Raw genomic sequence first — 16220 nt, 5'->3', positions numbered from 1 at the left:
TTGCCCTGACTACAAGATTATTAGCTATTATTTCTTTTTGGAATTGCACCCTTCATCTCTCTACTGAGACTTGCTACATCTTTTTTATTTGTGTATCTCACACTTTTCTTCCTTTTTTAAAGAATGCAATGTGGCTTACATAATTCTCCTCCTGCTGCTCCCAAGCTTATCCCCATAACAAAAACCCAGCTGGCTCCATGGCTGAGCAGGGACCAGAACCCAGATCGCCTGAGTATCATTTCCATTCTGTTAACCAATACACCACACTGGGTCTCAACTGTATTGTGTTCCAAGCTGTCATTGTTGGTAGTATTATTATTACTGCTCCATTGCATTTATATCCCACCTTTTTCCTCTTGAGAGGAACCCAAGGAAGCTAACATAGCTCCATTTGCCCTCATAGCAACAACCCCATGAGGTAGGTTGGGCTGAGACATAATGACTGGCCCAAAGTCACCCAGAGAGCTTGATGGTCAAGCGGGAACTAGAACCTGGATCCCAGATCCCCGGTCATGTTGTTGTTGTTGTTGTTAGTTGCGAAGTCATGTCTGACCCATCACGACCCCATGGACAACATTCCTCCAGGTCTTCCTGTCCTCAACCATCCCCCGGAGTCCACTCAAGCTCACGCCAACTGCTTCAGTGACCCCATCCAGCCACCTCATCCTCGGTTCCCTTCTCCTTTTGCTGTCAATTGTTCCCAGCATTAGGCTCTTCTCCAGGGAGTCCTTCCTTCTCATTAGGTGGCCAAAGTATTTGAGTTTCATCTTCAGGATCTGGCCTTCTAAAGAGCAGTCAGGGTTGATCTCCTCTAGGACTGACCGGTTTGATTGCCTTGAGGTCCCCGGTCATAGTATAGCATAAAATACAGCAGAACTTAGATGGAACATAGATAGACAGATGTGTTTGGGAGACATATATTTTTAACAAATTAAATGAATAGATAAAAGAAATTTAAAAAGAAAGATGGAAAGGAAGAAATGACCTAATGGTGTTTTAAAATTGGGGAACTGTAACTCATGAGCCCAGCTGGACCAGGTGCCCAGAGAGCCTGTGGGGGCACACCTGGCCTCATATGAAGTGCTACCTCAAATTGCTACTACTCCTTGCCAGGCATAAGAGATGATCTACACCCTCCCTTTCCTTCTCTGGGATTCCAGTCTGACTGCATCCTTGTATTGCATTACATTTCTTTGTAGTCATACATACTGCCTTTTCAGCTTGACAGCTCCCCATTTTGGTTGCTTTGACTTCCACCTCTGGAAATGAACCCATGCCTTGATTATTCTACTTGCCTTTTAATCATCCATCTGAGAACCAACCTCACAGTGAACCTGAGCTCACTTACAAATTGCAGACCGAACTACCTGAGCAATTCCTGTGGGAGAGCTGACATATCCCTGAACTTTCCAAATTCATGGAGTGGGCAGATAAAAGCAACTTTTACTGTGTCAGTTGGTGTGGACTACCTGGAACTGACCAACAAAGCTGAGACCAACTAGGTAAGCAATTAAGACACTGTGAACATCTCTGCTGCTAAAATATCCAGTGTCACCTTCAGTAGGCTGAAGCCTTGCCTAATTAGCACTCCTGTATTCCATGTTTGAAGTACAGAGACCTTTATAAATTCAGAAGTAGTAAGAAGTGATAGCTAGAAATACCTAGAGATGTACAAAGTGTCTTAAATCCTTTCCATCTGTGTTTCTTAGATTGTCAGACAAGATTCATTCTCTTGTCTGCTCAGTGACAAAATCAGACTTTTTAACTGTAATTTTGTTCTGCTTGCAGTAAACCAAATTAGTAAATTTGCACAAGGGCATCTTAGCATGAATGTGTACTGCACCTACATCATTCTGTGCTACAGCAGTTATAGTCAGAAAGGGAAGACTGTCCAATGGAGCATCCAACTTCCTTCCTAGGGTGTCCCTGTGTATGGCTTGTTCCATCTTGGATATGGAAGGTAAGTGAATGGCTAAAAAATGTGCACTTGTTGTGGTTGTATTTTTGTTATGCCATCAAGAAGTCCCTAACTTATGGTGACCCTGCAAATGAATATCCTCAAAATGTTACCTTTTCCTTCCATTATGGAACTGATTCATCTCATAGCTGGTCTTCCTCTTCTTCTGCCTTCAACTTCCCCTAGCATTATTGTCTTCTCCAGGAAGACCTTCCTTCTCATGATGTGACCATTTCAGTTTCATTTTGCTAGCTTCTAGGGCAAGTTCTGGCTTGATTTGTTCTAGCATCCACTTGTTCTCCTTTCCATCAGTTCACAGTAATCACAAAATTCTCATCCAGCACCCTGTTGCAATTTATAAATGAAATAAGCTTTAGTTGATGAGAATAAACAAAAGTGAATGGTCTGCAAGTCCAGGGTATCTACATGATTTGGAAAAGTCCAACCCACTGTGGACCCCCTAAGCTGGATTCACAGAAATCCCAACTCATTTGAATCCACCACACATTTCTCTGACATCCCTAGTGGTGTTCTCTGTGATGGGCCAGTAGTACATCTCTGGACAGCTTAGGCTTAATATAAATACCTCTTACCCTCATAGTCTTCTGCTTTTGCCTGGTCTACAGAGCAGTATCTTCTACCTGCAGTGCTTCAGAACTCGATCTAAACTTGCCAGTTCTACAAGTGGCCAGTACAGACCTTGGGCTGGAAACACAGATGGCTCTCACACCTTCCACTCATACCATATGGAGAAATTACAAACTGAGCCTACTGATGTTTCTGCAAAAGCACATTCTCTTGCATGCAATGTAGCTTTCTATCTGAAAAGTGGGCTAGGAATAATTGTAATCATAATTATAATACCAAGGAAGCCTGCATGGGATTATAATCTAACACTGCAATCCTATGCAATGGAGAAAAGACCAGTTGAAAATCCTGCAGTAAGTGTATAACTGTGTATACAATTGCACTGTACATGAGTGTAGGTTTCTGTTTACATACACAAACTTATTCTTTCTCCTTTCACTGTAAATCTTTAATGAAAAGAATCCATCTGTTTGCTATAAAATTGTTCTCATAAGCAAACATGGTAAGGGTGACTGTATATCAAATCATCGTTTTTGTTGTTGTTGTTTACATTTCTATACCACCTGTAGCCAAAGCTCTCTGGGTCATATACAACATTAGTCACCCAACTAGATTGCAAGCAGGCCAGATTCTGCTTAGCTTCCAAGATTAGGCAGGATCAGGAATTTCAGGCTATACGAAAGTTAATATGTGTTAATGAGAATTCTAGATTTCCTAGACTACTAAAATGGTTTAAGTTCTCCCTAAAACCATCCAGAAATGTGGCCATTTAAATTTCCATAGAAAAATGTGATGAAGCAAACCTCAAGAAACCTGGATATTCAAAATCCAGCACTTTTGAAGTTATACTGCCCTCCAGGGGAACCTTTGAGAAAAATAATAATAATAAAATACTGACTTTTTACAGACAGCATCTAATATCAACTTCTCCAACTGAAATAAGATTGTGCTACAGTTTACATGGCCCACTTATATGCATTAATATTACTGCATATATAATGTTTCCAAGTTATTTTGTGACGATCTCCACAGTTCAAGATATTCCTGTATCTGAAATGCCTTGTTATTTTGCTTACTCTAGAAGAAGATTCTTCTGGAATAGCAAGTCTCCTCCATCCATGTATGTTTTACAAAGCTTTTCCCATACATGCACTAAACAAGCCAGTAATGAAAAGTTAAAACTTTAGCAACAATTTCTGTTTCTGATACAGCCTTACCCAGTTGGGTACAAATCCCATAATTCCTGACCACTAACTATGGCCCAAATTAACAAACAGCCCAAATTGTTCTACCAAATGCAAGTTAAATGACAAACGAAAGTAAGATAATTTAACATTTATGCACCAAGCATTGCAAAATCTCACTTGAAAATTCAGTATTTCCCCATTGTGTGATGCACAGAATTCCTGGACTGATGTGCAGGTTGGAAATTGGTTATGCATTAAATTTTGCAGGTCCCAAATGTTCTTACATAGTTTAAAAAATGTTTCAAAATGAGTATTTTCAGGGGAAAATATACACATATTTGTGTTTTAACATATTTGCTGTATTGTGCATTTAAATACACACTTGTATGTGGATTTAAAAAAAACACAGCGAGATTAACATGGAAACAGGATAAAAAATCTGCATAAGTGAACTGCTATAGACCAGAAGTGGAGGAATTGGCTAATCTCTACCTCAGACTCTGCTTCAGATTTTGAGACAAAAATTCTTGCCACCAGATGGCTCCCTGCCTTCACCTACTGGAGCAAGGAGCACACGATCAGCATGTTTCAGGATAAGAACCTCTGATCTGCAGACTGAATGTAGTCCAGAGATGCTCTCCATCCAGCCTGCAGGGGCCTGGGCCTGTCTTCTCTATGCTGGGAATTCTGGCTGCAATCTTCAGTCACTGATAAGAAAGAGCCATGTGAATTACTTTTTCATCCAAGATGTCATCCTGTTTGAGATGCCACACCAGGCATTCATTAGTCCAGCAACCCCCCTGCAGGCCACTCGGAACTGGGGTCAAACAGTGCATGAAGCAGATGGCTGACTCTGCTGGGACCTATTGGGGTGGATGCCCCCTTAGTTTGCTGAGTTCCTTTGTGTGCCTACCTCTTGAGAGAAGTAGGCATCCAGTATACCAATAAGCACACTGGTTTCCTTAGCATTTTAATTCCCTTGTTGTCATTTTTAAAGCAAAGCAAAGCTATTCAAAATCTTAAAAGACGATGCAGTAAAAGTGCTACACTCAATATGCCAGCAAACTTGGAAAACTCAACAGTGGCCACAGGATTGGAAAAGGTCAGTTTACGTTCCAATCCCAAAGAAGGACAATGCCAAAGAATGTTCAAACTACTGCACCATTGCACTCATTTCACATGCTAGCAACGTTATGCTCAAAATCCTACAAGCTGAGCTCCAGCAGTACGTGGACTGAGAACTACCAGAAGTACAGGCAGGATTTCGAAGAGGCAGAGGAACTAGAAATCAAATTGCCAACATATGCTGGATCATGGAGAAAGCTAGGGAGTTCCAGAAAAACATCTACTTATGCTTCATTGACTATGCTAAAGCCTTTGATTGTGTGGATCACAACAAATTGTGGCAAGTTCTTAAAGAGATGGGAGTACCAGACCATCTTATTTGTTTCTTGAGAAACCTGTATGCATGTCAAGAAGCAACAGTGAGAACTGGACACGGAACCACTTACTGGTTCAAAATTGGGAAAGGAGTTCAGCAAGTCTGTATACTGTCGCCCTGCCTATTTAACTTATATGCAGAGCACATCATGCAAAAGGCTGGGCTAGATGAATCACAAATTGGAATTAAGATTGTTGGGAGAAATATCAACCTCAGATATGCAGATGATACCACTCTCATGGCAGAAAGTGAAGAGGAACTGAAGAGCCTCTTGATGCAGTTGAAGGAGGAGAGTGCAAAAGTTGTCTTGAAATTCAACATTAAGAAAACTAAGATCATGGCGTCCGGTCCTATCACCTCCTGGCAAATAGATGGGGAAGAATGAAGGTAGTCACAGATTTTATTTTCCTGGACCCCAAGATCACTGCAGACGGGGACTGCAGCCAAGAAATTAAAAGACGCTTGCTCCTGGGGAGGAAAGCTATGGCAAATCTAGACAACATACGAAAAAGCAGAGACATCGCCCTGCCAACAAAAGTGCATATAGCCAAGGCTATGGTTTTCCCAGTTGCAATGTATGGCTGTGAAAGCTGGACCATACGGAAGGCTGAGTGCTGAAGGATTGAGGCCTTTGAATTGTGGTGCTGGAAGAGACTGCAAGGAGATCAAACCGGTCAGTCCTAGAGGAGATCAACCCTGACTGCTCTTTAGAGGCCAGATCCTGAAGAAGAAACTCAAATACTTTGGCCACCTAATGAGAAGGAAGGACTCCCTGGAGAAGAGTCTAATCCTGGGAACAATAGATGGCAAAAGAAGAAGGGGATGGCAGAGGATGAGGTGGCTGGATGGAGTCACTGAAGCAGTTGGTGTGAACTTAAGTGGGCTCCGGGGGATGGTGGAGGACAGGAAGGCCTGGAGGAATGTTGTCCATGGGGTCACAATGGGTCGGACACTACTTTGTGACTAACAACAACAAAGCGAAGCGAAGCGAAGCGAAGCGAAGCAAAGCAATCAGCAAGGCGCTGCTCTAAAACTCATGCTTGGCTCACATGAGGTATTAACAAGAAGTACGGATTGCCCATTTTGGGGGGCAGGAGGTGGGCAAGATGATTTGCAGAGCTACACAGCCACGAGAACCTTTCCACAGAGACCAACTGATGTCATGTTGTAACTGGGCCCTGTTCTCATTTTCATGTTCATCTACCTGAAAGAACCTCAGCTTGTTCTGTCTGATTCACTATGGCTTGTTTATCTTCAGACAAGCTGCTGTGGCTCATGTCTTTGAAGCTTTTGTTAGAAACACCATGCTTTCCTTTTCCTTTCTACCCAAACAATGTATTCAGGATGATAGTGCTAGTCAGTTCAATGTGGCTTGCATCTGAGTAATTGACAACAGATTTTAAACACCTCTTAATCAGGACTTCAAACACAAGGCTGGAATGATTATATCGCAGCAGCTTGGAATGTTTCCCGTAAGTAAAGAGGTGGGGGAAAATACACTTTAAAGGCAAAATTCTAATGTATAAAAATATACAATACCATCAAGAGAAATTGCTATAATAGTCTTCATATGAAGCTCTGTCATTGATAACATTTCTGCAGCTTCATCTAATCAGTTTGAGATTCAAGAGAACTTCCTTTCCAGTCTCCAGATGAGTGATTTGTTTTTTAAAAAAAAAACTTCAGAGAAACATCAAACACTTTTGCCATTATGGTGACAGTTAGGATGGGCCTGTGGGTTTGGCAAGTGTCCACAAAGAGTGGCCTCTCTAGCCCCTTCCAACTCTACTATTCTATGAATCTATGATTCTAAGACAGTGGGAACGCATGACTGGTAACAACATTCAAGTGCACAGGGACCTGCCAGGACCCACCAGGATGGATGCTGCTCACCTCAGAGTACTTTCTTCTTATTTTTAATGAGAAGACATGCTCAGGGCCTGGCCAGCTGTACACAAGCATGGGTACAGATTCTCATTAGATTTTTAAAATACACTATCCCAATAAGGTGCTTATTCCCAAGGAAATACATCTAGCACTACAGCAACAGACACAAACTCCTTTCTAACCCCATAGTCAGAGATGGTGCTATGATTTGAGGTGTAAATACAATATTGTACTTACTCCACTTTAAAAAACAAAACAAAACCAAAAAGTGAGGAATGTGCTTTGTTTTTTCTCTAATGTATCAGGAATGTAGTGGCAGATATAAAGCATGGAATGGTGAAGGGAGAGATGAATCTTTTTTGCTTGGTTTGGTGCTTTATGGATGATGGAATGAGAGATGTAACAAAAGTCAGGGGGTGTTACAGTGTTGGGCTAGGGACCTGGGAAATTTGGGTTCTAGTCCCTGCACTACCATAAAGCTTACTGGTGACTTTGGACCAGTTACTCCCACACAGCCAAATCCACTAAAGGGTTGTTGTTGTGAGGATAAAATGGAGTGGAGGAGGACTGCCTTGTGTTCCTCACAAGAGGGGAAAAGTTGAGATATGAATGCAATATGATGATGTTTATGGCCACTGCAAGACATTTATTCCAGGGTCTAAAATTTCCTACCTGCACCACTGCTTGCCATGAATTTCTAAGAACCATAAGTGATGAGACCAAATAGCAGAGTTTAAAGACTCAGAAAGTGTAGAATTGGAATATTTATCCCCTTAGAATACCTTCAGTTGGTGGTGACTTTGTACACGGAGAGTAGCCATGAGGTGCCAGTAGAGGCCTTGGTGCTCCATACAGGCAGCAGGGTGAACCTGCCCCCCAGGTAAGGGATTGCTCATGCAAAGTAGCAACAGGCATAATTACTCTGCCTTAAAAAAGGTGGGAGAGAAATTGCTGCCTCTCTGGACGAACAGCCACACAGCCTCGTTGAACAAATAAAGAGGGGCAACATGCACTCATGCATGGTCTACCAACATGGTATTTGCACTGGTATTGCAAAAGCTGGTCGAGTATCCAGCTTCTCCTGGTGCAGAATTTGGACTGCCTATTTGCAGAATTTTCAGTGTTTAAGAGCAGAACACACAAATCAGTGATGGTGCTGCATTTCAGAGTGAATGGTTGTTGGTTGAAACATACCCATTCATAGGGTATGTTTAATTCCACATTTCTGTGGAGCCCAGGCTGATGCATTATGAATTTTCTATTATGTTCAGAATGGATTGCACACTTCAGAGCAAGTGGGAGTATGAGCACGTGCTCATCAGAAATATTCTTACACTGTTGAGCATGCACTCAGGTGGGTCCCAAGTCTGATTCCCAGCTTAATTTGCACAAATTCCTTATTTGTGTACATTTCCTCTCTAGACTGAATCAGCACCACTTCAGCCTCCGGAAGAAAGTTCACCAAATTAGGACATGTGTACAAATTGGAAGAAACTTGCACAAATCTCCCATCATTTCCCTACTTGATTTGTGCCGGTTCACTCAAAGTGAGCAGTTGGGAATCAGGCACAAGGCAAGCTGTGAGACAACATTCACAAAGACCCCAGCATCTCAGTCATTCGTCTCTTCACATGACATGATCTCACAAGAAGTCTACATGGAAACAACCAATCAGAAGTGGGACACATAATGACATCATGTCACACTATGCAATTCCAAACTACACTTCCCAAGATGCAGCTTGATATTGCACATGTGCAAAACTTACACCCATGGAACAGGATTTCATATTATCCTTTCATCTGAGCTCACATGGATGAATTCATTACTTTCTGAGTAAATAGCAAATTCATTCAAGGTAAGTTACCCATCACTAACAATAATAGTTATTAATGCATTCCTGATTTGGGAATAAATGGCCTGCATCCAACTCCCAATAGGTGTTCCACATGTCCAATGCGGCTTTGGATTTGTGTTTCTCCAACTGTTTCCCCTGTAATGTGCCAAATCTCTTTTCAAACTGACAGCATCCAAAGCCACTTGTGATGTGGCACAGGAGTATGCCATTCGAAGAGGAGAGTGGGAAGCCAAAGACCTCCATAGCAGCAGCCTTTGATGGCCTTGGGCACACCTGCAGCATCTCTTGGGATGTCAGCTGATGCCTTTCTCCTCGTGTTGCAAAAGAAATTTGAGAGGGTTTGTTTGGGGGAAAGCACCCGGGATGCAAAGGATCCGAGCCATTTACTGTGCACATTGTAAAGCAAGCAGTTCTATAGGAATCCTGCAGGTGGCATAAAGGGACCTTAGATGTAGCTCACCCAATTGCCCAGTGAACATCACAAGTATCAGCTTTCCCAGTTAGAGTGGGAATGTATTGTAAAGATGCTGAAAAGGTTACACACACCCCAGTTCAAAATCAAGCCTTGCCAGTGAAGTTGGAAGCCTTCTGGCTTTTTTGCCTTCTTCCCCCATGGAGCAATTATGGTTACCTAGAAGTAAGATAATACTAAAACAAGTAGCACAAAAGCTTGAAAATCGCCCATGTTTACTTGAAAATATGAATTATAATTATGTTTTCAGTAGGGGAAAAAGGGGAAATCAAACCAAAAAGGAAAACCCATGAAGTGTTGATGTGTGTATTCAACTAAATGCCCTTCATAAATATTCCAGTTATAATTCTCTACCTCCTTCCATGCAGTTGATCTTACTGGTCTAAGATCCTGTCCCTGTTCTGGTTAAATTCAGTGATGGGTGGCCCTGCATGGGAATGGAAACAGAGATACAAATTGTCCTCTACATCAAAAGATGCCTGCAGCCTGCTCCATGGGGTCTGGAAGAGCACAGTAGTGAGCATAATGCAGACAAGGTATCCCTTTGGTTGCAGATCAAATATCGCTAATTGGAGTGGTGCATGATTTTGAGTAGAGTGAGCCATGGTTTCAAACTGGAAACAATGGGAAAATTTGTTCAGGTTTTACCTTATGTCACACTTTCTAGCTATTATACAAATCAAAACCAGGGCAAAATCCTATCACAATGCCCATAACCCTCTGCTTGGAGGTTTATGGGCATCCTATCCAAAGCAAGAGGAGTGGTGGAGGCCTTCTCTGCCTCCCTTTCTTCCTATGAATTTTCACACAAACTTGTGAATGTTTGGGTCAATGTTTGGGTCAAGACTAGACATTCTCAAAGTTGAAATGAATCAGCCTTGAAATCAGAAATAAAGAGAAAACAAATAAGGTGGATTTGTCCATCCCTATTTCCAACTGTCCTAGGCCACGTGTTAGCATCTTCTGAAAATGTTCACGAAGCAAAACATTAATTTCTTATTGAAAATACAGGGAATTTTCAGACATCATGTTGAGCACACAATGAAAGTTCTGGTTCACCTTGCATAATCTCTGGAGTTGGGAAAGCTTGGAGAGATTGCATGTTTTAGGATTCTCCATAGGTAATGACATGGGCAATGAAATCTATCATTATAGTGTTCTGAAAAACAAAATAAAAGACCATATTGAACACATGCATTATTAACTGAGTGAATGTGTGCTGATGAGTGGACAAGAATTCTAGCATACTGCTTTCCTAATTCCGCCATCCACACTTGATCTGTGCTCTATCTGTCAGGCAGAGTGACTCCCTCAGCTCTGTAAAATCACCTCACACTTGTCTCAGTGGATGGCTTCCTGCTGCCCCTCCCTCACTGTGAGCATGTTGACAGAACCGTCCCCTGATTTGAATGAACTAGCACCTAATTAAAGGGAAACACCGTGTTTACTTCCATGAAATTTAGTCTATGTGTGGGCAAGTCACAAAACCCAATTCATCCAGCCATTCCCATTTCCTTGATTCTCGTTCCTTTAAAATACCCAAAAGAGAAGCTATCGAGTGAACAGGTGCAATTTGCCACCTCTCTTTGTTAAAGGCTCATTTGACTGTGAGATTAAGTCTTTCATTTTTACAATAGAAATATAACATAATACTATTCCTCTTAGCTAAATGTCTTTCCTATATGAGAAAAAGTAATTCATATACAAACAACACGTGGTTCTTTTTTTAACTCGAATGAACATTTTCTTATGAAAGCTACTTAGAAGTATCTGATAAAGCCTGGCACTGATTTCAGCATGGACCTTTTAGTTCTGGTTCAGCCTGCAACATGGTAGTGTGATTGCCATGTCTTCCATCCTATTGATAACCTCTAGGGCTCCCTGGGTGAACCACCCAAACAACCAGTTGAGCCCAAGCCCAGCAGGCCTAATTCGTAAAGGAAAGCTTGTGCCAACTGATGTGCAGTATCTTTTTCCTTTCTTGGAAAGGGGAGGGGGTGAGCTCCCACATTCATAACCTCAGCAACATCAGGGCCACACCAAGGCAGGCAAGACTTGCTGATGATTGCAAGCAGCCGCAAAAGATGCATGAACAGAACCAGCGAGCAACACGCAAATCAAGTCCTTCCTCCATTGATGACGCCGGCCTTTTGAGACCCTTTGGGCAAGGCACTCGCACTGGTTCTACCTCCCTCCGTGAAGCTACCTTCTCACCACGATAGTCACCTGCTGCTATTGTCACTACTTCCCAGGCAGAGTTTCAAGAATTGAGCAGTGAGGCAGTGGCATCTGCTGCTCTTCCTTCTTACCGTCACCACTGCCTGTGCCACACTGAGAGGTCAGTGAGCACACAGGCTACAACGATGAAGAGGTGGTGGAACGGCTCCACCAGAGTCCTGCCAGTGGACCCTCAACAGGAGTCTTCACATGCCAGCCCTGCCCGCTTCATGCACATGAAGTCACATTCACACACACATAAAGCAAGTCCCTGTTACAGCCACACGGGAGGAGTAAACCATATTGGGAGAAGTATCCATGCTCACATCAGATCCTCAGGAGGCCCCCACTCATATATTTCTTGTCCTTTCGTGAGACAGATAAGCAGTGAATTAACAGCTCCTCACAAAGGATATTGTCACAGGCAGATCTACTCCAAATGTTAGAGCACAATTTAACACATATCTGCTCAGAAGTATAGCCTATTCAGTTCAACTGGATTTACTCCTACATTAAGTGCACACAGGATTACAAGCTTAACGTGCAACTGGAGTACCAAGACAGGAGAACCAGTTCTTCAGATAGATGCTTTTAACTCAGTATGTGACATAGAGAGAGAAAACACAAAACATTAGACATTGGGAATAATAGTTCACTTAAATATGATCCTTTCTTACCTGGTTGCAAAATGTCTGTTTTAAATAACAGTTGACTCTTTAAAGAAAATCTCGTTAAGCTGCACCGTATTTCAAAAGCTCTTTCCAGAATTGAAGTAATTTTTCCTAGAGACTGATTTAAAGCATGCATCAGCTTTGCAAATTCCTCCCATGTTTTTTCCATCCTAAAGTACAAGGTGCAAATAGCTGCCACATGAATCTCATGTTCTTTAAACTGCTGAAGAAAGACAGAATTTGGAAGTCCATAACTGCAGAAAACATGGTGGCAAGAGTTGATTTTTATCCACTACCATATCTGAAGAACATTTTCTATGCATCAGCATTCCAAAGTAATCATAAAGTAATTGAATGCACAATGGATAGATGTAATTTTTCACACTTACGCAGCCACAGGATACTGGTTGGAAGTGTGGCACAGTCTGCTCAATACCTCAGTCATGCCCAACACTAGACACACAATCTCATCTTTCTGAAGGATGTCTTGCTTCTGCACACAGCATTTTATTGTAGTTGATGGCATGCATGGATTGAGAAGGTACCACAGGTGTGATATACTGATATTTCTCCTGGCTGTTGACCTAAGAATCACACCTTTACCTGTGGACACCTTTACCTATTTTCTTCCTAGATAATGAAGGGCTATCCTGCCCATCAAACTTGGTTGGAAGAGTAATTATCTTTTTCTTTCCTTTGAAAATTGGCTACCACCAAGCAATCTACACACATAATGGTGACATTTAGACCATTATAGGTCAGATTGACTGATATGAAACACTAATTAAAAAGGAGTAAGTCAGACTATAAAGCCATGTTTGCTGGCTTGATATTCTGGATTGTTTCAAGATGATTCATGATTGTTTCCCAATTTGGATGAAACTAGAAATTAGTTCATGGAAATCTCCACATTTATATGTCAGCTCACTGTGAGGCTGTATGTGCGCTGTGTGTGAGGCCACAAGTCTCATTGGCATCTCAGTTTGCTGACCTAAGATATAATAATCCAAGTGTGCCCAAGTTTTCCAGGTATTTAAGTGGAAATTTGCAAGAGTAAGAACTCTTACCTGTAGTAACAGGCAGTGGCTGAGTCCAGACAACACAACAAGCTATTATGGCTTTTTTACCATTACCAGTCTGTCATACTGTCTGAATCCAATCATGGTATTTTTATTTATTTATTTATTAAAACATTTCTATGCCGCCCTTGCCGAAGCCTCGGGGTGGCTTACAACACAATAAAATACAAAAATAACAATATAAAATTAACAATATAAAATAAAGAACAATATAAAAGAAGTCGCCCTGGCCAGATAAATAAGCAAATATTGTTAACAATTAAAATGACGTTTAAATAAAAAGGTCTTCACCTGGCGCCAAAAAACAATTAACGACGGTGCCAGGCGGACCTCTCTGGGGAGCGCATTCCATAGATTGGGAGCCACCGCAGAGAAAGCCCTCCTCCGAGTACCTACCCTCCTAATTTCTTTCATGGAGGGTTCCCGGAGAAGGGCCTCTCCCGCAGATCTCAAGGGGCGGCCGGGCATATATGGATGTAAGCGCTCCTTCAGGTAACCAGGACCCAAGCCGTTTAGGGCTTTATAGGTCATCACCAACACCTTGAATTGGGCCCGGACCTCAATGGGAAGCCAGTGAAGCTGACGGAGGACTGGAGTCATGTGACCATAACACCCCGTCCCCGTCAGCAACCTGGCAGCTCTATTTTGAACCAAGTGAAGTATCCAGAGCGTCTTCAAGGGAAGCCCCACGTAAAGCAAGGGGCTAAGGCAGGGTTAGGAAGAAAGGAGGGGTCTTCGACTCCCATCAGTCATCAGTCATTTTGGGCTTCAACTCCCATCAATCTTGTCAAATGGTGGTGCTGGTAGAGGCTTCTCAAAGGCCAAAATCCTTCTGCTTATCCCTGCTATGACACATAAGTAAACTATTCCATAGTGAAACAAGCACAGCACTTGCTTCTGGTGAAAAATAGCATCCGTCAGGGATGGATGGGCAATTATAAACTTCATCAGCCCCAGATCACTTGGGCTACTTAAGTGTTCTAGCCAAATACCTGGAAAAGGCAGCAACATACTAGGGTGCTTGGCTGCTTCTATGCTATCCTTTTTGTCTCGTCTGGCCATCATTTTGTTCACTCACTATTTACAGAGCAATCCACATGATGTCATTTTAGCCCAGCTCTGCTTTGTGGCAATCTTCGTTTGTTTGTTTTAGAATGCAACTGCAGCACAAGTGTGTCCCATGTGGACAAAAAAGGTGCAACTGAGCTTTTCAGATGCCCCACAAATATAAACAGAACCCCTTCATTTTGCAAGTGCATCCTCTTTTATAGCTTCCCATTAACCTTGGTGGGGAGACTAGTGAGGAATAGTGCCTGCTTTCAGACCAAGGGGTGGAGTATGAATTGAGCATGGATTGTCACGAAACCATAGGTAGTTGTTGAAATGTGAATTGTCCTGTTGCCTGAGCAACAGGGACAATGAGTGGGGAACCTGTTTGGCAGCTGGGAACTGGTCAGATTCCCTAGGCTCAGCTCCCCAGATTCCAGTTTGTTTTGACACGGCCATGCGTCCTATTTCCTGGTGAGTGCAGCCAGCATTCATGACTTGCTCACCAGGAATCAAGTCCAGCTCGAACCTTGCACCAACACCACCTTGTGTAGCAGTCTTTGTTTGTGCAGCTAAATAACAAACCATAGTGAGCAACACAGTTCACAACCCTAGCCCAAGCCAAGGGCTCTCTTCAAGGGATATTAATGGTTACCATGCCATGGTTTATTAGCACAGCTGGGTTCAGACAGACCTCATAATAACCCATGCTTCAACAACAATCCCCAATTCAAGGATAACCCAAATTCAGCCCTTGTGGGTTATCAGTTTGTCTGGAGCCATGTCTAATATGACTCTTTAATAGCCTAGGGGCCAAAACGCATATTATGTTCAATCAGCATGTAGTAGTAATCTTTATTTATCTAATTATATCCTATAGCAGGCTCAGGAGAGCATGGATTAGGACCCTAACAAGGGAGATGTAAGGAGGTCTAAGTTCCAGGGTAGGATTACTGAGATAATGTATGTGGACCTTTTCAACCTGTTAAATTAGTATTGTCATTAGTAAGCACACCTGAGCAAAGGAAAAGGGATTAAAGATATATTTCTGATCAAAATAATGTAACAGTTCAGACAAGGCATTGGATTGAAGTCTGACAACCACATAGTCCCTCAGAGGCATCAACTCCCACTTTCCCCAGCATGATCCTATTTGTGAGAAGATCTCTGAAAAGCAAGGAATACAAAGCGTTCATCACACAGGGCCACATCTTAAAATTAATAAGTTGGCTCTTCTGCATTCCCTCCTCCCCCCCTCTCTTTCACACACACACAGAATAGATACAGATACCTTAGCAAGCTTCAAGGAGGTTACCACCTGCGTTCCTCACAAATTGGGGCATTTAGAAAACTGCACGAATGAGGAGATTGAAAAGGATGAAAAGGAAGCCTGAAGCACACACGTTTTGCCAGACAAGATGGAATTTTTTGGGCTTCTGATTAGCACGGTTCCCTGGCCATCTGTAGGATGCACCTCCTGTGCTTTGTTCCCAAGTCTGGATGAAGGCACTACAGGGTAGAAGACCTCCTGCTGCATTCTTGTCTAATTTTATGAACAAGTATTGGAATAAGGTGTCTCAGTGGTGAGCTCTATTGCTCAATACTGTTTTGGCATCCCACAGAATGAGAACAATTTCTTTGATTGCACCTTGATTGTATGGGGGAACAGTTCTTTTGAAAGAGTCTTCAAAAGGGACAAATGAGAGAGCAGGCTTCCTAAATGGCCATGTTTCCTAAGGAATGTTTTCAATGGTTGCCCTCTCTGGATCTGGGGTACAGAAAATTATTACATCAGAAAACTAGAAGTTATCCAGCA

The sequence above is a fragment of the Varanus komodoensis genome, unplaced genomic scaffold (genome assembly GCF_004798865.1).
Source record: "Varanus komodoensis strain SLA01 unplaced genomic scaffold, ASM479886v1 scaffold17, whole genome shotgun sequence".
In the NCBI taxonomy this organism is placed as follows: Eukaryota; Metazoa; Chordata; class Lepidosauria; order Squamata; family Varanidae; genus Varanus; species Varanus komodoensis.
This window is presented reverse-complemented; position numbering follows the sequence as displayed.